We start from the raw sequence: 27,750 nt of genomic DNA on the forward strand, positions 1-27,750 counted from the left end.
TTTTCAGCTGTCAACAGAACGCAGCTAGAGAGTAGAGGAGGGGGATAGAGATAGCTCTCAAGCTCCCGAGCACACTGATATCCCAGAATGCCTGCTACAGATAAGAAAGTGGACCATGTAACCTTTGGTGGGCACGTGACACAAATGCAGATTTGCTGTACGTTGTGATGGGGAAGATGGGCTTGCTGCACCTGAAGGATGAAGTGAAAGTCAGAAAAGGTGGGTGGTAGAGAGAGAGAGAGGATTGAAGGGAAAGAGATAAGAAAGGAAGCTGTTCGTCATAAGAATTGCTGGGGGGTTGAAGAAGATGAGAATGACTGCGGAAGAGAGCTGAAGAATGGAATGGAATTAACAGAAAAGACAGAAAGTTTGTTTTGTTATTTTGCCACAGCAGGATAATAGGTCAATTGACAAATAATAATAATAATAATTATATATATATATATATATATATATATATATATATATATATATATATATATATATATATATATATATATATATATATAGTCTTATTCACTTTTAGTGCATTATCACTTCTTTGGATTGTATATACACAGTGGACACTTTTACACTGGAACTTACAAACACGTTGGATTTCTTAAGCACTGTTTTGAGGGTATGGGAAAGAAACTGTGCTTTTAACAGCCTAGGATTTCAAATTTTATTGTGTTTTTTTTTAAGTTCACTGTGAATATTGTAAATGCACTATTTATTCATTCTCCGTTTGTTGTGGTCTCTTCTTTTTAAAACACTTATTTTATCTCACACAGTCTAATCTGACGCCATTTTAACAAACGTTACATCTTCCAATAAGGCTGACTGTTACAATATATACACACACACACACAAACAGAAAATGCATACAAGCCAAGTCAGAAAGTCAACTTTATTTCTAAAGCACTTTATACAATAATGATACAGCTTCACAAAAGTATCAAATTCAAGTTCTGCAGTAAAGCAGCTCTAAGAAGTCAATAGTGTCGAGCTCAAGTCAGTTCAGTATTGATTCAGTTGAAAATTTATCAGTTTTAAACATAGGGGCCGACTTTTTTATTGAAAGCACAAATATATAGTCGTGGACTAATGGTTAGAAGGTCAGACTCGCAATCGAAGGGTTGTGGGTTCTAGTCTCGGGCCGGCAGGAATTGTGGGTGGGGGGAGTGCATGTACAGTTCTCTCTCCACCCTCAATACCACAACTTAGGTGCCCTTGAGCAAGGCATCGAACCCCAACAGCTCCATGGGCGCCGCAGCATAAATGGCTGCCCAATTCTGTGTATGTGTTCACTGCTCTGTGTGTGCACTTTGGATGGGTTAAATGCAGAGCATGAATTGTGAGTATGGCTCACCATACTTGGCTGAATGTCACTTCAATAAACAAAATTTAATTGGTTGAGCAAATTATATGGGCTAATTTTTCAGTGTTTAACAAGGGCTGTACTTGGTGTTTGTTTTTCTCCATGCGACGGTGAGCTTGATGAAGTATTCAGTTAGTGAACAAAAACACACAAACCACAAAATACAATCAATCAATCAATCAATCACCTTTATTTATATAGTGCTTTAAACAAAATACATTGCGTCAAAGCACTGAACAACATTCATTTGGAAAACAGTGTCTCAATAATGCAAATAATGCAATGACAAGAGTCAAGTAGTTAGACATTTGACAAAATACTGATGTTAGCACAGAGGAAATGTGTAACAGACTCCTCGCAGATGCAAACTGGGTGAATAAAGTTTTGTGATCAGATGAAAATAAAGTTAACATTGGCCGGTGGCATGACATGTTGTTGAGAGCTGTTTAAAAACAAAATAATTCACATATATTATTAAATTAACATATGAAAGGAGTATTTGATGAAGCCTGTGTGCTTTGCTGTGTACTTTAACTGTAAGCCTATAGAGATTTTTACGAAGGAAATTAACAAATATCTTGCTCATTTTTCCAATATACTCTACTGCCACATACAACTCTGTGGGATCGCCTAAGTATGAGCTACTGATAATTAAAACTGCTCAAACACAGTTATATCCAGGCCCTGTTGCAGAATTAAATATGGAGGGTGTTTCAGAAATCAGTGAGTGTGCTCTAGCCTCTGTGCACACATTTTCATATATAGTGTGACGAGTGTCCCGAGCTCTCATCAGCGTTGCCCTGGGAATGGAGCAGGCACACCTGCACCTGCTCATTACGGGCTGAGCAGTCACAGCTGCAGCCCATTAGGGACGGCTTTATAAGCTTGACCGACGAACACAAAGATGTCTCCAAAAGACTCGGCTAATATTTCTCTGTGTTTCCCTCCAGACAGCAGCGTGTGACCGCCAGCCCTCATCAGACACGGACTTCATGGACCCACACAGCACTGCGCACCGAGAGAGAGAGAAAGAGAGAGAAAGGCCGAGGACTGAGCACCGGAAACCCCTCACGCTGGCTACTTCCCCTTCATGTTTATGAATAAAAATCCACCCTTCGGGGAACTCACCTTGATCCTCGTGTCGTGTACTTCTTCACCCCATCACACTGGTGGAGAATGCGGGCATTGCAGTGAAGAAGTTACCGACCAGGATCACACTACATCCATTGTCACCTCACTTGGCTTATTGATGGATGTTTTTTCTGGGTTGTTTTGCTCACATGCCCTTCCTGTTTCCCCAGGTGGCACTCCTCCCCCAACGATGGAAGATCGGCTGAAGCACCTCACCGAGGTGAGCATCCGTCAGCAACAGATCATGGAGCACATGGCCTCCCGACAAGGTGAAATGGAACGAGAGCTCGCCGCCTTCCACATGGCCGCCGCCGTGCACAAGTTACTGACCTCTCACGCCTCGCCCAACACTGGCTACTGGCCGGGGGTCCCACCGCACACCAGGTAGCGGAGCATGTAGTAGTGGACCGGAGGGCACCCAGTGACCAGTCGGCAGGCTGGCGGTTCCCGGGCCACAGGATGGGCCCATGCCTACCAAAGCTCCCCACTCCCCTGGACGCGCTTGGCTGGCAGGCTGTACCGTACAGGCGGAAACTCCAAAGCAGGCCCCACTATCACTACGCCCCCTGGCGCCTGGCCAGTAGAAGTCGGGATTGTCAAGGATCTGCCAGTTCCAGTCCTCCTCGGCAGGGATTGGCCGGGGTTAGACCGCCTGTTTGCCTCCACTAGCCACCCTGTCAGCCCCGCCGGGAACAGCCTCCAGCTTCGGACGACCACGAATCCCCGACGGCACCCCGTGCTGCTGGCCTCGGACAGCCCCAGAGAGGATGAGTCTTCCCATCATAACCCTAACCTTGGGCCCAAGTGAGGGTCGTCGATGGGGAGGACCTCCAACCGGCACCCTACCCAACACCATACTTCATGGTAAAAAAATGGCCTGGTGTACTGTGTCACGCAGCGAAGGGGGGGACAAAAAGACCTTGCTGGTAGTCCCACAGACCAAGACAGGAGCTGTTAATCTAGCTGGTGCATTCCCATCCCATGGCCGGCCACCTGGGGGCCCAGAACACCATCCAGCGTATACACGACCGTTTCCACTGGCCGGGCCTGGAGGCCGAAGTCAAATGCTTCTGTCAGGCCTATCCCACCTGTCAATGGACGTCTCCATGCACCCCTCCCCCCAGCCTGCTGATTCCGCTGCCCATCATTGAGGTGCCCTTCGAGCGGATCGGAATGGACCTCGTGGGGCCGCTATCAAAGTCTGCCCGGGGACCCGAATACATCCTGTTCATCCTGGACTACGCCACCCGCTACCCTGAGGTCATCCCCCTCCGCAAAGCCACCACGAAAGCCATCGCCCAGGAGCTCTTCCTATTGAGTAGTTGTGTCGGCCTACCGTCCCAGATACTGACTGACCAGGACACCCCCTTCATGTCCCGGGTGATGGCAAGCTTCTCCAAATAAAACAGCTCTGCACCACCGTATACCACCCGCAAACGGACGGCCTGGTCAAACGTTTCAACCAAACGCTCAAGCAGATGCTGTGGTGAGTGGCTGCTGAGGACAAGCGCAACTGCGACAAGATGCTGCCCTATGTCCTGTTCGGCATCGGGGAGGTACCCCAGGCTTCCACCGGTATTACCCCCTTTGAGCTCCTCTTCGGCCAGCAGCCCCGCGGCCTGCTTGACGTCGCCAGAGAAGCCTGGGACAACAGCCGCCCGTCCACTGCTCTATGATTGAGCATGTCCGGGAGATGCGGGAGAGGATCGACAGGCTCATGCCCATCACCTGGGAGCACCTTTCCAAAGCCCAGCAGATCCAGCAACGACATTTCAACAGGGCGGCCCAGCCACAGGAGTTTCAGCCAGGAGACCACGTCATGGTCCTAGTCCCAACCGCCGCCTGTAAATTCTTGGCCAGCTGGCAAGGTCCCTACACCGTCACGGAAAGGATCAGCCCTGTCCCCTAGCGAGTCCAGCAGCCCGGAAGACGAAGAGAGGACCAACTATACCATGTGAATCTCCTAAAGCGTTGGGTCGGGACCGGGCCCCAGCTTGCAGCCCTTGCTCATCTACCCCCCGTGGCTGTTGACACGGACCGCAATCTCTCGGCCGCCCAAAAGTCGGAGCTGCAACACCTGGGGTCTCATATAGGTAGGCTTCCAGTTGATGGGGATGAGGGTACTTCTCCTAGGGGGTCTGTGCGTTCCCCTGATATATCTAGCATGGTTAGGTTGCTGCCAAAGTGTCACAGGTCGGAGCGGACCAAAGATGTCGTGAGTCTCGCCCCTCCCTAGTTTCCACCTCGAGGAGGTCCCAAGAACACCCCAATGACCAGACACACGAGAGAGAGTATAGTATAATTAAAACAAACTTTATTTAAATTATCTAAAAGGTGTGAAGGCAAGGGAAAAGGGAATCTAAAATCCACTCTCGGGGCCAGAGAGTATAGGTCCGAGTCACTTCTGACTCTGTCACGGGGACTCTCAGGTAAGCCTGCAGGTAATTGGTGTCCTTTCCTTCACGTGACTCAACAGGGTTTTTCTCAGTAGTGACTTTGTGTTTCTCCTGCAGGAGAACCATCGGTGGGGCCCTTCCAGTTCCTGCACGCAAAGTAAAGAAGGTAAGTAATTCTGATGAATTGAGTGGGGTGCATACCTGACGCCGTTCGCCATGAGATTCTGGGTCCGCGGTTGGAAACGCCTAAAAGGTCCACAGGTTAGTATGCAGGTGAATATATTGAGATCTTGGCTTTCGGTGTATAGGTAAGTATGCAAGAAAGATACACAATCCTTAACTTCGACTTTCGTCCAGGTAAACCCTACGGATGGAGTTTGCAGGTGAGTATGCAAGGGCGATGCACTGGTATTTCACTCGGGGTGTACAGGTAAGTATGCAGAAGGACAACTGGGTCTTTACTTTGGACGTACAGGTGAGTATACAAGGGCAACTAGAGCTTGACTCTGGGCATACAAGTAAGTATACAAGGACAATACGCTGGCTCTTAGCTGTGGGCGTACAGAAGGGCATACAAGGAGCAACTGGGGTTGGACTTTGGGCATACAGGTAAGTATACAAGGGCAATACGCTGGCTCTTAGCTTTAGGCATACAGAGGGGTATATAGGGGCAACTGGAGCTTGACTTTGGGCATACAGGTAAGTATACAAGGGCAATACACTGGCTCTTAGCTTTAGGCGTACAGAGGGGTATACAGGGGCAACTGGAGCTTGACTTTGGGCATACAGGTAAGTATACAAGGGCAATACGCTGGCTCTTAGCTTTAGGCGTACAGAGGGGTATACAGGGGCAACTAGAGTTTGACTTTGGGCATACAGGTAAGTATACAAGGGCAATACACTGGCTCTTAGCTTGAGGTGTACAGATGGCAACTGGAGCTTTGCTCTGGGCATGCAGGTGGGTATACAGTGACAATACTGAATGGATACAACTCACAGACCCTCGAAAAGGTGGACGTCAGGCTTAAGCCCTTTTCAGCTCGGGAGTCTAGAGAAGGTGTATATGTCACGACAACTGTGGTCTTCTTCACCGGGGCAGACTTCCCAGACCAACACTCAACACGGTCACCTCCAACCGTGGAAACACTCCCACGACGACTCAGAACCTCAAGCTCAGACCTGTAGGACTGGTAACAGACATACAGAGTTCCTTCACAAATTTACTTAGCTTCAGTGAATATATGGAGAAAGACACCACCTCTCGAATTTGACCAAGAGTGGATAGAAGTACAGATTGAAGTTGCTGCACTTTGGGCCTTCCACGGCCTCAGCTGGTGCCACCACGCTGGGCGACTTCAGGTAGGTTTGTGCCACCGGGTATGTACCTCAGGAATGACTCGAACACTTCCCTCTCCTCTCTTCCAGACAACGGACACAGATTACTGACAGGCTTACCCGAGAGTCCCCGTGACAGAGTCAGAAGCGACTCAGACCTATACTCTCTGGCCCCGAGAGTGGATTTTAGATTCCCTTTTCCCTTCACACCTTTTAGATAATTTAAATAAAGTTTGTTTTAATTATACCCACTCTCTCTCATGTGTCTGGTCATTGGGGTGTTCTTGGGACCTCCTCGAGGTGGAAACTAGGGAGGGGCGAGACTCACGACATCTGTGGTCCGCTCCGACCTGTGACAAAAGTTTAATGAGAGAGATCCAGACCTTTTTTTTTCTTTATTTGAGAGTGTGGCTGATGACCGTGGCTGGTCTGACTCTGAAAGAACGTTGTTACTCCAAAGTGTTCTGGTAGGTAGAGCACAAGAAGCATTTATTGCTTTGCCTGTACCAGATAGAAAAAAGTATGACAAAGTAAAAAAGCAGTGCTTAAAATGTACGAATTAGTTCCTGAAGCTTATCGTTTGAGGTTTCGCAGCTGGAGGAAGGGAGAAAAACAGACGTTTACAGAGGTAGCGAGGGAATTGTACAGCCATTTTAATCGTTGGTGCTCTGCAGTAGGAGTCACTACTTTTGAAGAATTGTCTAATCTGATTGTTTTAGAACAGTTCAGAAATATCCTTCCTGAGCGTGTCGCTACCCATGTATTTGAGCATAAGATGAAAACCGCAGCGGAAGCCGCAGTTATGGCTGATGATTTTGCTTTGACACACAAGTATAGTTCAAAAGAAAACAATACAGGTAAGGTTTATCAGGAACAACGTTTTTGAAGTTTCAATAGAGCTTTGGGGTCTTCTTCTTCGGGTTCGTTTGAGTCATCACCTCAAGAGTAGAATAGATTCACACTCTAATCAGTCACGTAAAGGTGCTGTGAGTTTTCGCAGAGATTCTAGGTTTTCTGCCTTTACACCTACCAGTCAGGCTAAGAATGATGCTGATGTGTGTCGATACTGCTTGGAAAAGGGGCATTGGAAGAAAGACTGTCCTGTTTTAAAGGGGAAAAGTCAGAGAAAGGGTACTGAGGTTGTTAGGGGAGTCACACTTGCTGTATCTGAATCTGTTAGACCTGCTAAAGTTTTGATGGGTGAGACTGAGGTTGAACTTAAGGGTGTTGTGACGTCATTTTAGATATCAGGCCTGAGCTCTGTTGGGGCTAGTGAGAGAAACGGTGGAGCTGATTCAGTTGTGACTGGTGGAAGTGATTACTTTCCTTTTGTTACAGATGGTTTAGTTTCACTGGTGGGTAGTTCCAACTGAGTGCCAGTTAAGATACTTAGGGACACAGGGGCGTCGGAGTCTTTTATCTTGGAGTCTGTATTGCCTTTTTCTGCAGACTCGAGTACTGGGAACAATGTTTTAGTCCGGGGGATTGGGTTGCAGGTTGTCTCTGTTCCATTGCACAGGATTAATCTGCAGTCTGATTTGGTACAAGGGGAAGTAAAAATAGCAGTTCCCCCTTCCTTACCTATAGAGGGCGTCCATCTTCTTTTAGGTAACAATTTGGCTGGAGAACGTGTCTGGCGTGATATACTGCCCCCTGTAATTGTTAACAATGTTCCTTCTATTGCAGCCGACAGTGTCGTTCGTGGTCAGAATTTGACTGTCTTTACAGCTTGTGCCGTGACACGGGCTATGAGCCATGCCTCTAATGATGATGATGTTTCTCTGAGTAGAGAGTTTAAGTCTGCTGTTGTGCCTAATCTACCACCATCTCTCTCTCATAGTGATGTTGTGGCAGCTCAAAAGGAGGATGCAACATTAAAAGATCTGTTCGTTGGGGTGTTACCACCTGAGGAGTTGCGAAATGCAGCGAGGGGTTATTTTATTCAGGATGGGTTGTTGATCCGGAAGTGGTCTTCTCACACTGACGAAGGGGTCGAGGATCCAGTGTTTCAAGTGATTGTGCCATTTAAGTTTAGAGACTTGGTCCTACAGACAGCTCATGGGGATGTAGCTGGGCACTTGGGGGTAAGAAAGACCTATGACCGTCTTATGAAGTACTTCTATTGGCCTCGCCTAAAGAAGGATGTGGCATCCTTCATTAAGACGTGTCATGTATGCCAGTTGACAGGGAAGCCTAATCAGGTGTTAAAGCCAGCTCCACTTTACCTTATTCCAGCTATAGGAAAACCATTCGAACATTTGTTAATTGATTGTGTGGGACCATTGCCTTCATCTAAGTTGGGGTGTGTTTACCTACTGACTGTGATGTGTCAGTCTACGCGATACCCAGCTGCCTATGCTTTGCGTACGATCACAACTAGGTCTGTGGTGTAAGCCCTTTCACAGTTTATTTCCATCTTTGGCATCCCTCAAACTATACAGAGTGATAAAGGCTCAAACTTTACGTCACGCATGTTCAGAGAGGTGCTCGAGCAGTTGCGTGTGAAACACAGGCTTAGTAGTGCATATCACGCCCAGAGCCAAGGTGCTCTGGAGCGTTTCCATCAGACACTGAAGTCGCTTCTCAGGGGGTATTGTGTTGAGCTTAAAAGAGACTGGGAAGAGGGGCTCCCATGGCTAATGTTGGCGGCACGAGATGTTACCCAGGAGAGCACGGGTTTCTCGCCTAATGATCTGGTCTTTGGCCATAGAGTTCGTGGGCCTTTAGCAGTCTTACAGGGGGAACTGAAATGTCCTGAGTCTCCTGTTAATTTGTTGGACTACATAAATGGTTTTCGTTGTAGGCTGTTTTTAGCCTGTTAGATGGCGAATGAAAAACTGACTAAAGCCCAACAGAAAATGAAGAGTTGGTATGACCGTCGAGCTGAGCAGAGGGTGTTCAGTCCTGGTGATCAGGTGTTTTCTTTTATTGCCGATAGCAAATTCTCCTTTCCTTGCAAAATACACAGGTCGTTATAGGGTTGTTCAACAGGTGTCAGACCTGAATTATTTACTTTCTACACCAAATCGCAGGCGTTCTACTCTGCTCTGTCACATAAATCTGTTGAAGTCCTATTATGACAGGTTTTCAGTCTCTGGGGCAACAGAGTCTGGTGAGCGGGTTATGCCTGTTTCTTTAGCCGCAGTTGTTGAGGCTCATAGGGCCCTTGGGACTCCCTACATGGTGGCATCAAGTAGTGGGGAGGATGTGGTAGATCCTGATGACTGTGTGCTGAAACCTCGTTTGAGGAACTCTGAGAAACTGGCAGAGTTAAATGCTTTGTTTGGACATTTGCCAGAGGAGCGTGTATCAGAACTGTCATCTTTGTTGTCTGATTTTCCTTCTTTATTCTCAGATACGCCATCATGTACTCATTTAATTGAGCATGATATTGATGTTGGTGATACAGAACCGATAAGACAGCGGTTCTATCGGGTGTCACAAGACAAACAGCGACATCTACAGGGAGAGGTGCAGTACCTTTTGGATAATGGGTTGGCTAAGCCTTCCTATTCGAGTTGGGCTTCACCCTGTATATTGGTCAGTAAACCTGATGGAACACATAGATTCTGTACAGATTATCGTAAACTGAATAACATCACAAAATCAGATTCTTTTCCACTCCCAAGGGTTGAAGATTGCGTTGATCGTGTTGGATCTGCAAGGTTTGTGAGTAAATTTGACTTATTGAAAGGATATTATCAAGTCCCGTTGTCATCTCGAGCTCAGGAAGTTTCAGCCTTTATTACACCCTCTGGGCTATATTCTTACTCTGTTGTGAGTTTTGGTTTACGAAATGCTCCAGCCACATTTCAACGACTTCTGAACCGTGCTGTTTCCGGTTTGCAGGGATGCGCTGTGTACCTCGATGATGTGGTTGTGTATAGCGAGGAGCGGTCTGAACATCTGGACCGCATTCGGTCTTTCTTTTGTTTGTTGGTTGATGCTCGCCTCACTGTAAACAGTGGTCTACTTGGGAAAGATTGTAGGGCAGGGGCAAGTGAAGCCAGTCCATGCTAAGGTGGTGGCTATTGATAAGTTTCCTGTTGCGGCGCTTTCTGTGCATGGTAGGGTATTATCGCAGCTTTTGTTCCAACTTTTCTACGGTAGTAGCCCCTTTGACTAACTTGTTAGAAGAAAAAGTGAATGGACTGTGACCTCTCAGACTGCCTTTGATAATGTCAAGTTGTTGTTGACTTCTGCCCCAGTTTTGATGGCACCCCGCTTAGATCAGCCTTTCCAGATGCAGGTTGACGCAAGCCAAGTGGGGGCCAGTATGTTACTTCTCAAGAAAGTTTAATTAACATCAGTTGAATTATTCAACTATTGAGTAGGAAACATTGGCGCTAGTTTGGGGTCTACAACAGTTTGATGTGTACTTAGCTGGGGGCGCTGTTCCTATGACCCTCTACTCGGATCACAATCCACAGACATTCCTCCACTCTTTAAAGAGTCCTAGTCAGCGCCTTATGCGCTGGGCTTTATTTTTGCAGCCATATAATTTGCAGATACGGCACATTCGGAGCGTGGACAATGTGATTGCTGACACCTTGTCCCGTGCTCCGGGTGGGCTGGAGTGAATGTTTTGTCTTGTCCTATATCTCTTTCTCTCTCTTCCTGTTTCTCCACTCTTCTTCTGCTTAGTCTCCTTAAATGTAGCTTTCCAGGTACCGGGATTTGCTGGTGCTCTTGGTAAGGGAGGAGGGCAATTGGAGCTGTTGGAGAGTAGAAGGGTTTGGGGCTTGTGGACAAGAGTTCTTCTGTCCAGTCCATGTATATGGGCTGTTAACATCCCTTAAACTAAAGTTAAGTGCTCACTTTGTTTATAGAAATTATTTAAAAAAAAATTAAGAATATTTTGTCTTTTGTTGTGTGAGGTTTTGACTGTTTTTGCAGAGGCCTTTTAGGGGCCTCTGTCTTAAGGGAGGGGGTGTTACGGACCTGCCGGCTCCTCCTCCTCGTTTTGCCTTTGCATCTCCCCTACAGGTGAGCAGAGCACAGGTGTGGCGTGTTGCCTATAATTGCTTCCAGGACTGTGGGATTGCTTAAAAGCTCTCCAGACTGGGTTGAAAGAGGGCCGCCGCTTCTCCTTCTCTCCCGCACCATTTTGCTGATTTTGTTTCCTTTTACATGACTCTTCATATACCCTGATTGCATACGTTTTCAGTTCTCTAGTTTAACACTTATACTGACTTTATTTACTTTATGTTGCTCATTCTTTATCATTAATAAATATATTTTCTTTAAAGCGAATATCTGCATGGTCTTCCCTCTCAGTTGCGTAGCCCGGCACAGGCTGCACGTAACAACTAACAGTGAAATTAACACAAGAATGTGCGTTCTTCCAAGCCAATTTCATGTCTGGCGTACGTTCATTTCTCATAGTTTTTGTCAGTTGGTGACTCTTACAGGCAATGAAGTGAAGTTGCAAACAATACACAACAAATTGTTCTACAAGTCTATCGCACCACCACCTGTGGGAAGAATTGCAATTCATTTGCAATTTATAAAATAATTGACATATTTTTTCACACAAGCCTTGGGGGAATATTATATAAATTATGCAATTAAAGAACATATAAAAGCATAACACTATGCAAATTGATACAACCCTTAGTCTATGGCAATGGCAGCTTTGGCCTTATTAGAGGACATGGCTAATGGCATAATCCAATGAGAACAAGTTTTTAGGGACCACAATGATTTTCTGGCCCAGGATGATGACTGGCTTATCAACCGTTTCAGATTTCCAAGGGCTATCCTCTTGGAACTCTGTGCTGAGTTGGGTCCGAATCTAGAGAGAGAGAGAGAGAGAGACAATGAGGAGCCACGCAATACCCATTCCCTTGCAGGTGCTGACAACACTTGGGTTCCTGGCAACTGGTTCTTTCCAAAGGGAACTGGCAGACCGCTTAGGAATAAGCCAGTCGTCTCTGAGCCGGGCAATGCCAGCGGTATGGGACGGGATCATCCGCATTTCTACCAGGTATATAAGGTTCCTATATGATGCAGTTGACCAGCCAAACATTAAAATGCAATTTGCAGCCATAGCCAGTTTTTCTAATGTTATCGGAGCGATCGACTGCACACACATTGCTATAAAGGCGCCATCTGAAGAAGAATTTGCATATGTGAATCGGAAACATTTCCATTCAATAAATGTGCAGATAATATTTGACGCACAAATGTGCCTAACAAATATTGTGGCAAGGTGGCCTGGGTCAACCCATGATTCATACATCCTTACAAACAGCATGGTTGGGATGAGGCTCCAGGGTGGCAGGGTGCGTAATGGGCAGTGTTTGGAATAATGGCGTTTAAAAGAACGGTGTTAGGTAACAAACTATGCAATCCAAACGCACCCCTGGCTCACACAGTGAGTGAGCAGGTGGGTTAATAATGAGATAAGCGATTATGATTGGCTAAGGCAGAGTCATGTGTTTCATGGTAGCCAATCAGAGCCAGTGTTTTTACACACATGCCGGCACACGCGCCAGCGCCAGCAGCGCCAAACACACACACACACACACACACACACACACATGCAACAGCTACACAGAGATTTGCAGCAGCAGCAGAAATGGCGAGTCAGAAGCAATCCTATGAAAAGTTGGCATTTTCAAGGTGGAGATATAAGCACTACTTCAAATTCATTGTGGTCAAAAGCAAGAACGTGCATGTAATGTGTACATGTAATGTGTGACAAACATCTACAAAGCTAGTGGCCAAAAACACTTTTCTTACATATATAATACTTGAAGTGCAGGATAAAACTCTTGCTGTCTGTTGACGTGCAATAAATCTATAGTTATGTACGAACACCTGTCTGTTCTACTCATTTAACTGACTTGTGAAAACTGCAAAAAAAAAAAAAAAAATCTCTGAAATCTCTTTTTTTTTTTTTTTACACTAACGCAAATAGTTACTTTCCCTGGTAACGAGTAACTTTTATTATAGAGTAATTCAGTTACTAACGCAGTTACTTTTTGGAACAAGTAGTGAGTAACTATAACTAATTACTTTTTTAAAGTAACGTTCCCAACAGTGGTGATGGGGCATGTAATTATTGAATAACCCTTCAGGAGACCGCGGTTATCCACTAAAGACGTGGCTTTTAACCCCCCTCACCAACCCACAACCTGACCGAGAGCGCAAATACAATGATGCCCAATAAGCCAGTTGTTGAGATAGTTGAGGTGACACATATTGCCTTTGTTGTACTATGTGTTCTTTTCCCCAGAGCTGGTATTTGCTATTTGCAAGGTGAAAATGCCCAATATCTGCTGTTCTGCTTAAAAGGTTTAAAACCACAGCCACATTTGTATCTTTTTTTTTTTTTTTTTATCTCATGGTCATATCAACGTGACCTAACCTATCTTTGAATACATTTGAATTTTGATCCCTACATGCAGAAATCATGATACTTTAATACAAAATATGACACTTTTATTCACAAAAATGTTTCTATTTGAACAAAATGCTGCACATTCATGCAATTCTGAATTTCACAGGCACAAGTTGAAAGGCATTTGGTTGTGGATAGTAAGATACATCTGTGAATTTTTCTAATCGATGGATATGTGTGCACACATTATTGAATAGTGTTGGGTCTTATTAATTGGTAGTTGTTTGTGTTGTGGGCGATGAAATGCTGGAAACTGTGAAAAGAAAGTCTCAAAATCCAAATGAATAATTTTAATCAACTCAGAAGAGATGTCAATGAATGCACATGTGCCGCCTGATCCACAAATGCACATCTTCCCTACTAATGCAAAAGAAAACATCTGTAGCTAATGTGACTTTATCACAATTCACAAACATGTTTCTATTTGTACAATCCACTGCACATTCATGCTAATTCAATTGTTTGTGGATAGTAAGATACATTTGCATGATTTATCAAGTTCATGGATAACTGTGCATACATTTGTTAGTAAATTTGAGTCTAATTTCATCCCATAGTTTTACTGCATGTGTACCTGGGGCTACCATGCCTACCAGCTTAACTATAGTTACAACACATATTATTTGTAGTTAACATATAATAATACAGGGACGGATTGGGACCTAAAAACGGCCCTGGACTTTGACTAGGCCCGGCCCAAAGCAATCGGCGCGCGTAAACTTGACAACAACAACAATAATGCCTGGCATGAGTGTCACAAGACTTTAATTGTGGCTCACGATACTATACCATCCAAATTATAGCAATGGCACTGATGTTGACTAGATGTTGTAGTAATTAATTAATTAATCTTACTGCACAGATAATAATACCACATCTAAATGAAAATACACCATTACAAATGTAACTAATGTATTCAAAATCTTCAAAGTTTGTAAGCATTAACTGTTAAGCTACCAACATTTTTAAAAGTAAAAGCACAACATACTGTATTTCTGACATTTTACAGCTAAAATTCAACATTTTAACTACTGTGATCATTAAAAATGTAGCCACCTGAATATCACTTCTTAACATCATCCCTAGCAAGTAAATCTCTTTCTACTCTCATGTTACATACTTGGATCTGCCTGTGCCACATCTGCCACAACTCACAGTTCTCACACACCAATCTAATCACAAAACAGTAAAAAGTTATCTTTAAGAATGAGCAACAAAACATTTTGGTATTCCTTAAGGAGTTGTTCATTAGTCTTGTTTATCTTTTGTTAATAAAAAAGAAAGTGTATTACCCTTGTGTTTTCCTTGTGTTGATAATACAGTAAGTCGTCTACAAGTTAGATATCCCACCGATCTTTCAGAAAAATCAGTTGACCGATTCCCAGCAGTTTGCATTTCTTCTGAATGATTGAACAGCCCCTGTTGGGAGCGTTCTCATCATGGTTGTTAGAACTATTGTACAGGTCCTTCTCAAAAAATTGGCATATTGTGATAAAGTTCATTATTTTCCATAATATAATGATAAAAATTAAACTTTCATATATTTTAGATTCATTGCACACCAACTGAGATATTTCAGGTCTTTTATTGTTTTAATACTGATGATTTTGGCATACAGCTCATGAAAACCCAAAATTCTTATCTCATAAAATCTCTCAACTTTCTCTTCACAATATCCCACAGATTCTCTATGGGGTTCAGGTCAGAAGAGTTGGCAGGCCAATTGAGCACAGTAATACCATGGTCAGTAAACCATTTACCAGTGGTTTTGGCACTTTGAGCAGGTGCCAGGTCGTGCTGAAAAACGAAATCTTCATCTCCATAAAGCTTTTCAGCAGATGGAACCATGAAGTGCTCCAAAATCTCCTGATAACTAGCTGCATTGACCCTGCCCTTGATAAAACACAGTGGACCAACACCAGCAGCTGACATGGCATCCCCAAACCATCACTGACTTTGGGTACTTGACACTGGACTTCAGGCATTTTGGCATTTCCTTCTCCCCAGTCTTCCTCCAGACTCTGGCACCTTGATTTCCAAATGACATGCAAAATTTGCTTTCATCTGAAAAAAGTACTTTGGACCACTGAGCAACAGTCCAGTGCTGCTTCTCTGTAGCCCATTTCCTGCACACGCCTGTGCACGGTGGCTCTGGATGTTTCTACTCCAGACTCAGTCCACTGCTTCCGCAGGTTCCCCAAGGTCTGGAATCGGTCCTTCTCCACAATCTTCCTCAGGGTCCGGTCACCTCTTCTCGTTGTGCAGTGTTTTTTGCCACACTTTTTCCTTCCCACAGACCTCCCACTGAGGTGCCTTGATACAGCACTCTGGGAACAGCCTATTCGTTCAGAAATTTCTTTCTGTGTCTTACCCTATCGCTTGAGGGTGTCAATGATGGCCTTCTGGACAGCAATCAGGTCGGCAGTCTTACCCATGATTGCGGTTTTGAGTAATGAACCAGGCTGAGAGTTTTTAAAAGCCTCAGGAATCTTTTTCAGGTGTTTAGAGTTAATTAGTTGATTCAGATGATTAGGTTAATAGATCGTTTAGAGAACCTTTTCATGATATGCAAATTTTTTGAGATAGGAATTTGGGGTTTTCAAAAGCTGTATGCCAAAATCATCAGTATTGAAACAATAAAAGACCTGAAATATTTCAGTTGGTGTGCAATGAATCTAAACTATATGAAAGTTAAATTTTTTATCATTACATTATGGAAAATAATGAACTTTATCACAATATGCAAATTTTTTGAGAAGGACCTGTATGTGGTAGGGGTTGCACAGACTAACCGACTAATCTGCCATGACTCTTTAAGCTTGACGTTGATTAGTCGCCGGTCCTATAGAGGGCACAACAGGATAATAAATGTTTGAAGGACTTCCACATTTACGCACCGTTTCCAAACATTTAAAATTACAAATAAATGAATACCCCAAAAGTTCCACAAGAGGTGTGATTATATTACTGGATGCTCGAAATTGAACGGGAGAACGCACATTTTAAACCGCTTATTGTACAGGTAAGTTAATCGCTGTTCTAATCTAATGCGCTGCTGCATTGTAACGCACACACATAGGCTACAGACAGGTGCCTCGTGCAGATCGTTTGCTCACAGAATCATTCAGCGCAGAAATGTACTGTCAGCGCTGTTCTGTGATTTCTCAATAAAATAGCTTAGAAACTGAAAAGTTCAAGCATATATTTTTTAATAATAATAATTTAATAATCTAAATCCCACAGCATTAGCATTTTCTCCAGAATTGGAGAAAAAAAATACTTTTTTATTCCTCTGGCCAGATGAAACCAGCATGGTGTGGTTTAATTCCAGCCTGCTACACTGGTCTTCCCAGGGGATCTGTCTCTGGTGCGCATCTAGTTTACATGGTCTCCACTGACATTCAGGGCTGTAGAGAGGCTGTCACTCAAATCACTAAAACTCAAATCACCCCGCCCTCCTCTAAAACCCCACACAAACCTCTACCTCCTGAAACATTAACCATCTCACTTCCTCCACCCCCAAACACCCCCCAACCTTTCATAAATCACAGAAAAACTGTCTGAAACATTATTTTTGTGTGCAATTGTCCCCTATGTGCACTAGACAATTTTCATACACACTGCTGTATGTACATTATCCCACAAAAGACACAGTAATGTGTGTCTTTACATGCTCATGCATTACAAATCATCTTGCACTGTTCCCCAGCCAGCTGCATGACTTATGATGTTTCTCTTTCCACATGTAGAGTATTATGTGAAGCATTTGTATAGTCTATATGTTTTTATTTTTCAGTCTATGTATAGGTAAATATTTATATATATATAGTATATTCATATTCAAAATATGTCAGTAGGTTAGTTGTGCATAGGTACAGTGTTTATGTATAGCATTTGTATAGTCTGTATTTTTTTAGCTTATGTATAGTTAAACATTTATGTATAGTATATTTATAGTCAAAATCTGTTAGTAGGTTAGTTGTGTATATGTTTATACTGTTTTACTAAATTGTTGTATGTCTGTATTTATGTAGCAATGTGGTCCTGTGAGACATTACATTTCATTACACTGTATGTACATACATGTAGCAGAATGTCAATAAAGCTCAACTTGAACTTGAGGTCATCTCTAGGTGCTGATCCACCATCTGGTCTGGATATGGACTGGATCTGGGTGGCTATGTCGACCTCGGAATAAGAATGAAAGAGACTAATATTAGCGTAGATGACATTCTTCTTACGATGCAACAAGTACATCAGATGTTATGGGAAGTGTTACCGGTTCTGGTTGATCTAATTAATGTAGCCTAACAGATTTGAAGGATAGAAATGTGATAGTGTCTTGCAAGGTTAGGGGCCATTCACATATCGCGTCTTTTGCGCACGCAGGTTCGTTATTTCCAATGTAGGCGCGCGGTATGCGCGCTCATAATGGAAGCGACTTGCAACGCGCCCGTTTTTTCTGCACCGCATCGAGTTAAAAACATCTCAACTTTTCAGAGAGCAGCAAGCGCACCGCGGGTCATGTGACAAGAACCAACCAATCAGCTTCATCCATTCCCATGAAAACTCAGCCAAGATGAAGGAACAGCTGTTCATAGTTGTATATGGATTGCCATTTTGAAATAAATTTAGTAGCAGAGCTACTGCGAGCGATTTTTAGTTGCGCTTATCCATTTATCATTTGCTGAAATGTCCGCGTCTTCATGGAGCGAGCACGTCATGGTTGCTTAGCAAAGGCAGATGCCTCAGGGGCGCAACTGCCCGAGCGCTTTGGAAAAGAAAGAGAAAGCGGCGCGCCTAGCGTTTTCCACGCGTTTTTAGGCGCGATATGTGAACGGCCCCTTAAAGAGTTGAATCTTTAATCTAGATTTAAACCGACAGAGTGTAGACAGGTAGATTGTTCCAGAGTTTGGGTACTAAATAGAAAAATTATCTGCCACCCGCAGTTGATTTTGATATTCTAGTTATTATCAAATTGCCTGAGTTTTGACAATGCAGCGTACATGGAGGATTATAATGTAACAAGAGCTTGTTCAAATACTGAGGTGCAAAACCATTCAGGGCTTTATAAGTAATAAGTAAGATTTTAAAATCTAAACGATATTTTGTGTTGACAAAACCAGGGCTAATATGGTCATACTTCCAGGTTCTATTAAGAAGCAGTCTCAGTACTATGATACGGTCTAAATCCTGACTGGAAATCCTCACAGACACCATTTTTCTCTAAGAAGCAATATAATTGTGTGGATACCACCTTTTCTAGTATCTTGGACAGAAAAGGGAGATTCGAGATTAGACTAAAATCTTTGGTGTCAAGTTGTGGTTTATTGAAGAGAGGCTTAATAACAGCCAGTTTGAAGGTTTTGGGACATATCCTAATGACAATGAGGAATTAATAATAGTCAGAAGAGGATCTATGACTTCTGGAAGCACCTCTTTTAGGAGCTTAGATGGTATAGGGTCTAACCTACATGTTGTTGGTTTTGATGATTTAACAAGTTTAAACAATTCTTCCTCTCCTATAGTAGAGAATGAGTGGAACTGTTCCTCAGGGGGTCTACAGTGCACTGTCTGATGTGATACTGTAGCTGACGGCTGAATGGTTGCAATTTTATCTCTAATAGTATCGATTTTAGAAGTAAAGTAGTTCATAAAGTCATTACTGCTGTGGTGTTGGGAAATGTCAACACTTGTTGATGCTTTATTTTTCGTTAATTTAGTCACTGTATTAAAAAAAACCCTGGAGATATGTTTGTTTTCTTCTAAAAGAGACAAAAAGTAATCATATCTAGACGTTTTTAATGCTTTTCTGTAGGATAGGTTACTTTGCCACCAAGCAATACCAAATACCTCTGGTTTTGTTTTCCTCCAGATGCGCTCCATTTTTCGGGCTGCTCTTTTTAGGGTGCGAGTATGCTCATTATACCATGGTGTCAGACAGTTTTCCTTAACCTTCCTTAAGCGTAAAGGAGCAACTGTATTTAAAGTGCTAGAAAAGAGAGAGTCCATAGTTTCTGTTACATCATCAAGTTGTTCTGAGGTTTTGGATATGCTAAAGAATTGGGATACAGCAAGAAAATTACTTACAAAGTAGTCTTTTGTGGTAGAAGTGATGGTTCTACCATACTTGTAACAAGAAGTAGAATTTACAGTTTTAGCTGTACGAAGTTTAGACAAAACTAAATAATGATATCATCATTTGGCTGCATAATTTCAACACCATCAACATCAATTTCATGTGACAGTATTACATCTAGTGTATGATTTTGACAATGAGTCCTGAGGTGTGTTGTTTAACCCCAATAGAGTTTTACAATTTAAAGATTTGTTGCAACCCAATTTTGTCTGATATGCAAATTATTTATAAGCCTTTATTATTATTATTATTGTTTTGTTTTTGTTTTGTTTTTTAATCCATGCAGTATATACATTGCAAACAGCTTTAAAAAATACTTTATTGCATTCCAGGATTTTCTGTTTCTATCTGGTGTAATATTTATATGCAGAAATTGACTTTGGCATGTAAAAGACTGGTCATTTCGTAATGAATGGCATGGCTTGTTAAGTCGACAGAAACACTGGACACAGAAGCCTATAATAACTGCTGAAATGTTTGCTGGGAAAATCTCAGGCACAGTGCATACACAGCCATACACCTGCAGACGCCACTGTAGATGACCTTAGTCTTTCTTTCACTATCTCTTCTCTTCTGATAGTTTCAGTCAAACCATTCTCTCTGTTTGCAGTAAAGAAAGATGTGAGAATCTGTCCTGTGCAACTGAAGATCCGTGCCAGATCCTCCTCATGACTGAGAAACTTTCTGATGAAGCCGAACCTGTGGGCAGCATGAGTGCAAACTGCAGTAGTCTGGAAAAGTGTGGATATTTGTGCTTCCATTGCCTACTTCATCTTTAAGTTTTCCAAGAGTAATCGGTGATGCGATCACACATTTCACAAGATTCACTTCAGCTGTCACAAGCTGAGGGTGAATCTAAAGGCTTACATGATTAAACTGAATACTGCATAACACGCAACACTCAAAGACATCGCTTCAAATCACCTGTCCAATTCAGCCAGAGATGACTCAGTCCACCACACTTTTATTAGCGGGTTTATAAACAAAACAAGCAATATTTGTTAACTTGCTGAAGTGGGAAAATAACGAAAAGAGAGTCATCTCTTGTCCTATCAGAGTTGAGAACCATTTGCGATCACAAAGATATAGGGCTTAAATAATTAATCTAGCCCAAAACATATTTATTCTAAACATTAAAATAATAAAATTACAAAAAAACAATAAATAAATTAGAAAATGTTAATTCTTGAATATTTTATATTTTATTCATTACTCAGAATCCCCCCCCCCCATTTTACATATAAGTACAATGTAAAAACATGTATGTGCACAGTAAGATCATTATACCAAATTATTAATTTAAATGTAAGTACATATTTGTTAAGTCCACTTCCCACACAGCAAATGTTTTCTGGCCCAGATCCGGGCCAAGCAATGAGTTTTCCCTCGGCCCAAGTACCGTACACTATATTACTGTCTGGGAATTGTAATATTTCATATTATTACCTTTTATATTACTATGATCGCAATTATTCATTTTGTGACATGCTTTAATGTAGACACAAACTATGTCAATAAAGTACATTAAACTGATTATAAAATAAAACCCACACATCGTAATTGTGCAATAAAAAAAACATCCCACATAGCAAATGTCTTCTGGTCCAGATCTTGGCCACACAATGACTTTTCCCTCTGCCCAAGTATCGCAAAGAATGACGGCCCTAAAGTGGCCCAGAACTGGATTAAAGACATAACCGGCCCGAATTTCAGTCAGTTAATCAGCCTTAGCTGGCCCTGATCTGGGCCAAAACAGGTTTTATTATTGGTGCCCATTCTCAGCCTTAAGTAAACCAGAATCCCCAAATCTGAGCCACACCTGAGCCTTATATACCCCAGACAGCAAGCAGTGTCGGCCCAGATCCGGCCCGATTGGGTTCCACGCGGTCCAAATGGGGGCTGGATCTGGGCCAACACTATATTGCTGTCTGGGAATGTTAATATTTCATAATATTACCTTGTATATTACTATGATTGTGTAGTGGGGCGCTCTTTTAGTCACAGAGACCAGCTATATGCACACTACCTCTAGCTTAAATATGACTACGCCACCCTGTTGACCAGGGAAATATTATGGATCTAAGATTTAACACAAGACACACAGGAATGGGATCGTCAAAAAGGGCTAGAGACGTGGATACAAATAATGCAAAGCTTTATTTAAATACAGTCATTAAAAAAAATCTCAGGGCTGGGTCATCCACATTGACAATACAAAAATGAGACCGAGGCTTGACGGCAGATGCACAAACTCAGTAAACACAAGGCTTCTATATCACTCTCAGCACCCCGAGTACAAGCATCAGCACACTCACTGCAATAAAGTAAAAAAATTAACCACACAGCACTCTGTGACGAGCCCTCCACCACCACGTAAGGGTCTACTAGTGCCTGCCAGGAAGCCTCGGCTCCTATAGCGAGAGTAAAAGATAACTACCGGTTTCAATATACAATGACACTCACTCCAACCATGCACACATAATAAACAATTAACTTAGTAAACCAAGAAACAAAAAAAACTCAAATAAATCAAAATAATCAGTAGCACAACAAATGATAAATGAATATACTGAAAAAATTAAAAAACAACTACAAAAAACAAAACAAATACCAAACGATTTAGAAATACAGTGTGGAAGCCACCCAACGATCACGGTGGCACTGGAGAACAATACGCACACGTGTGTTGGGAAGAAAGTTTGTTATCAAGATAAACTTAATGTATGGAGCAGCAGCGTCAAATCAGCGTTGCCCACCAGGCGTCGCAGAACATCTATCAATCAATCAATCAATCACCTTTATTTATATAGTGCTTTAAACAAAATACATTGCGCCAAAGCACTGAACAACATTCATTTGGAAAACAGTGTCTCAATAATGCAAAATGATAGTTAAAGGCAGTTCATCATTGAATTCAGTTATGTCATCTCTGTTCAGTTGAAATAGTGTCTGTTTTAATTTGCAATCAAGTCAACGATATCGCTGTAGATGAAGTGACCCCAACTAAGCAAGCCAGAGGCGACAGCGGCAAGGAACCGAAACTCCATCGGTGACAGAATGGAGAAAAAAACCTTGGGAGAAACCAGGCTCAGTTGGGGGGCCAGTTCTCCTCTGACCAGACGAAACCAGTAGTTCAATTCCAGGCTGCAGCAAAGTCAGATTGTGCAGAAGAATCATCTGTTTCCTGTGGTCTTGTCCTGGTGCTCCTCTGAGACAAGGTCTTTACAGGGAATCTGTATCTGGGGCTCTAGTTGTCCTGGTCTCCGCTGTCTTTCAGGGCAGTAGAGGTCCTTTCTAGTTGCTGATCCACCATCTGGTCTGGATACGTACTGGATCCGGGTGACTGCAGTGACCCTCTGATCTGGACACAGACTGGATCTGGTGGCCACGGTGACCTCGGAACAAGAGAGAAACAGACAAATATTAGCGTAGATGCCATTCTTCTAATGATGTAGAAAGTACGGTGTTATGTGAAGTGTTCCGGTTCCAGTTTACCTAATTAATGCAGCCTAAAAATCCTTTAACGGATTTGGATATTAAAAGCATATTAGTATGTTATGTGTATGCCAGGTTAAAGAGATGGGTCTTTAATCTAGATTTAAACTGCAAGAGTGTGTCTGCCTCCCGAACAATGTTAGGTAGGGTATTCCAGAGTTTAGGCGCCAAATAGGAAAAGGATCTGCCGCCCGCAGTTGATTTTGATATTCTAGGTATTATCAAATTGCCTGAGTTTTGAGAACGTAGCGGACGTAGAGGAGTATAATGTAAAAGGAGCTCATTCAAATACTGAGGTGCTAAACCATTCAGGGCTTTATAAGTAATAAGCAATATTTTAAAATCTATACGATGTTTGATAGGGAGCCAGTGCAGTGTGGACAGGACCGGGCTAATATGGTCATACTTCCTGGTTCTAGTAAGAACTCTTGCTGCTGCATTTTGGACTAGCTGTAGTTTGTTTACCAAGCGTGCAGAACAACCACCCAATAAAGCATTACAGTAGTCTAACCTTGAAGTCATAAATGCATGGATTAACATTTCTGCATTTGACATTGAGAACATAGGCCGTAATTTAGATATATTTTTGAGATGGAAAAATGCAGTTTTACAAATGCTAGAAACGTGGCTTTCTAAGGAAAGATTGCGATCAAGTAGCACACCTAGGTTCCTAACTGATGACGAAGAATTGACAGAGCAACCATCAAGTCTTAGACAGTGTTCTAGGTTATTACAAGTAGAGTTTTTAGGCCCTATGATTAACACCTCTGTTTTTTCTGAATTTAGCAGTAAGAAATTACTCGTCATCCAATTTTTTATATCGACTATGCATTCCATTAGTTTTTCAAATTGGTGTGTTTCACCGGGCTGCGAGGAAATATAGAGCTGCGTATCATCAGCATAACAGTGAAAGCTAACACCATGTTTCCTGATGATATCTCCCAAGGGTAACATATAAAGCGTGAAGAGTAGCGGCCCTAGAACTGAGCCTTGAGGTACTCCATACTGCACTTGTGATCGATATGATACATCTTCATTCACTGCTACGAACTGATGGCGGTCATATAAGTACGATTTAAACCATGCTAATGCACTTCCACTGATGCCAACAAAGTGTTCAAGTCTATGCAAAAGAATGTTGTGGTCAATTGTGTCAAACGCAGCACTAAGATCCAATAAAACTAATAGAGAGATACACCCACGATCAGATGATAAGAGCAGATCATTTGTAACTCTAAGGAGAGCAGTTTCAGTACTATGATACGGTCTAAATCCTGACTGGAAATCCTCACATATACCATTTTTCTCTAAGAAGGAATATAATTGTGAGGATACCACCTTTTCTAGTATCTTGGACAGAAAAGGGAGATTCGAGATTGGTCTATAATTAACTAGTTCTCTGGGGTCAAGTTGTGGCTTTTTTATGAGAGGCTTAATAACAGCCAGTTTGAAGGTTTTGGGGACATGTCCTAATAACAATGAGGAATTAATAATAGTCAGAAGAGGACCTATGACTTCTGGAAGCACCTCTTTTAAGAGCTTAGATGGTATAGGGTCTAACATACATGTTGTAAGTTTAGATGATTTAACAAGTTTATACAATTCTTCCTCTCCTATAGTAGAGAATGAGTGGAACTGTTCCTCAGGGGGTCTATAGTGCACTGTCTGATGCGAAACTGTAGCTGACGGCTGAATGGTTGCAATTTTATCTCTAATAGTATCGATTTTAGAAGTAAAGTAGTTCATAAAGTCATTACTGCTGTGGTGTTGGGAAATGTCAACACTTGTTGAGGCTTTATTTTTCGTTAATTTAGCCACTGTATTGAATAAATACCTGGGGTTATGTTTGTTTTCTTCTAAAAGAGAAGAAAAGTAATCAGATCTAGCAGTTTTTAATGCTTTTCTGTAGGATATGCTACTTTCCCGCCAAGCAATACGAAATACCTCTAGTTTTGTTTTCCTCCAGCTGCGCTCCATTTTTCGGGCTGCTCTCTTTAGGGTGCGAGTATGCTCATTATACCATGGTGTCAAACTGTTTTCCTTAACCTTTCTTAAGCGTAAAGGAGCAACTGTATTTAAAGTGCTAGAAAAGAGAGAGTCCATAGTTTCTGTTACATCATCAAGTTGTTCTGAGGTTTTGGATATGCTAAGGAATTCGGATACATCAGGAAGATAACTTAAAAAGCAGTCTTTTGTGGTAGAAGTGATGGTTCTTCGATACTTGTAACAAGAAGTAGAATTTACAATTTTGGCTATATGAAGTTTACACAGAACTAAATAATGATCTGAGATATCATCACTTGGCTGAATAATTTCAACACTATCAACATCAATTCCATGTGACAGTATTAAATCTAGAGTATGATTTCGACAATGAGTAGGTCCTGAAACGTGTTGTCTAACACCAATAGAGTTCAGAATGTCTATAAATGCTGATCCCAATACATCTTTTTCATTATCGACATGGATATTAAAATCACCAACTATTAAGACTTTATCTGCAGCCAGAACTAACTCGGATGTAAAATCACCAAACTCTTTAATAAAGTCTGTATGGTGCCCTGGTGGCCTGTATACAGTAGCCAGTACAAACATAACAGGGGATTTATCATTAACATTGGTTTCTCTGGATAATGTTATATGAAGCACCATTACTTCAAACGAGTTATACTTGAAGCCTGCCCTCTGAGAAATCCTGAAAACGTTATTATAAATTGAAGCAACACCTCCCCCTTTGCCTTTTAGACGCGGCTCGTGTTTATAACAATAATCTTGGGGGGTGGACTCATTTAAAATAATGTAATCATCAGGTTTTAGCCAGGTTTCTGTCAAGCAGAGCACATCTATATTATGATCAGTTATCATATAATTTACAAAAAGTGTTTTCGTAGAAATGGATCTGATATTCAATAAGCCAATCTTTATCATTTGTTTATCCATATTGCATTTGTTTTTTATTTGTTGAACCTCAATTAAATTGTTAACCTTAACTTGGTTTGGACGTTTTTTGTATTTTCTAGTTCGTGGAACAGACACAGTCTCTATAGTGTGATATCTAGGTGAAAGAGTCTCTATGTGCTGAGAATTAACTGACCTCTGTGACGGGAGGCAGCTAGCAGACGGTCGGTTTAGCCAGTCTGTCTGCTTCCTGACCTGGGCCCCAGTTAGTCAAGTATAAACACTAAGACTATTTGCCATATTTCTAGACAGAAGAGTGGCGCCACCCCAGGAGGGATGAAGACCATCTCTTTTAGACAGGTCAGGTCTGCCCCAAAAGCTCGTCCAATTGTCTATATAACCTATGTTATTCTGTGGGCACCACTTAGACATCCAGCCATTGAGTGATGACAATCTGCTATGCATCTCATCACCACGGTAAGCAGGGAGGGGACCAGAGCATATTACAGTGTCTGACATCGTGCTTGCAAGTTCACACACCTCTTTAAAATTATTTTTAGTGATCTCCGACTGGCGAAGTCGAACATCATTAGCGCCGGCATGAATAACAATCTTACTGTATCTATTCCTCTTTTAATTCATATATCCGTAGCCACGCATACACTGGACACGGGACACAACATCCCCCGCCGCACGGGATTGCAAAAGGGGAATGCGAGGTGGAAACAGCCACCGCTCAACGCTCACACCGCGAGCTATCCCCGTAGCTCCAAGCATATGAGACACCGGACTGCAAAAGAGGCATGTAACGTGAGAGCCAGAGCCGCCAACAGTCGCGAATTATCCTGAAGCTCAAAGCGGAAGCGATACAGGAACAAGGGGCGATCCCACGGGCAATATCGCAACACTCAACCAGCAAGCACATGCAAGTAGTGACTACACATTCTTTTTATTCTGTTCACCCTGTTCGTAATTGGACCCGCAGTACCCCAAACACATTAGTTTAATTACAGGGCCACATTAACGGAGCCTCAATACTTCCCACTACAATCTGCCCCCCCACTCTTGGATCGTCGCCCCGACGATCCCCAAATCACAACTCCTTTATCCCACGGTCTAAAAATGCCCGTTACCCCTTGTATTTGCTGCAGAGCGACTCTGCCCCTCTCACCCACTGCACGTGGAAGGTGATATCAATTTGGATGCTGCCCGGTCTTGACCGAACATCAAGAAATGTGGTGATTCTCCAGTGGCCTGATGGGGAGTGCTGTTATAGCTGAACACCACCTGGGGGAGACAAGCCACCCAATCCCGTTTCCTGGAAACTGGCAGTGTGCGCAACAGATTGTGTAAGGTGCGATTAAAACATTCACACTGGCCGTTTCCAGCCTGGTGGTATGGGGTCGTACGAGACTTTTCCACACCATAAAACTCACACAACTGACGGATCAACAAGGACTCAAAGTTTTGACCCTGGTCAGAATGGAGAAGGCCCGGAACCCCAAACCGGAAAAACCATTCTGTCACCAGGACTTGGGCCACGGTCTCGGCTCTCTGGTCCCTGGTTGGAACCGCTAAGGTATACTTACTA

The sequence above is a fragment of the Carassius auratus genome, chromosome 5 (assembly GCF_003368295.1).
Source record: "Carassius auratus strain Wakin chromosome 5, ASM336829v1, whole genome shotgun sequence".
In the NCBI taxonomy this organism is placed as follows: domain Eukaryota; kingdom Metazoa; phylum Chordata; class Actinopteri; order Cypriniformes; family Cyprinidae; genus Carassius; species Carassius auratus.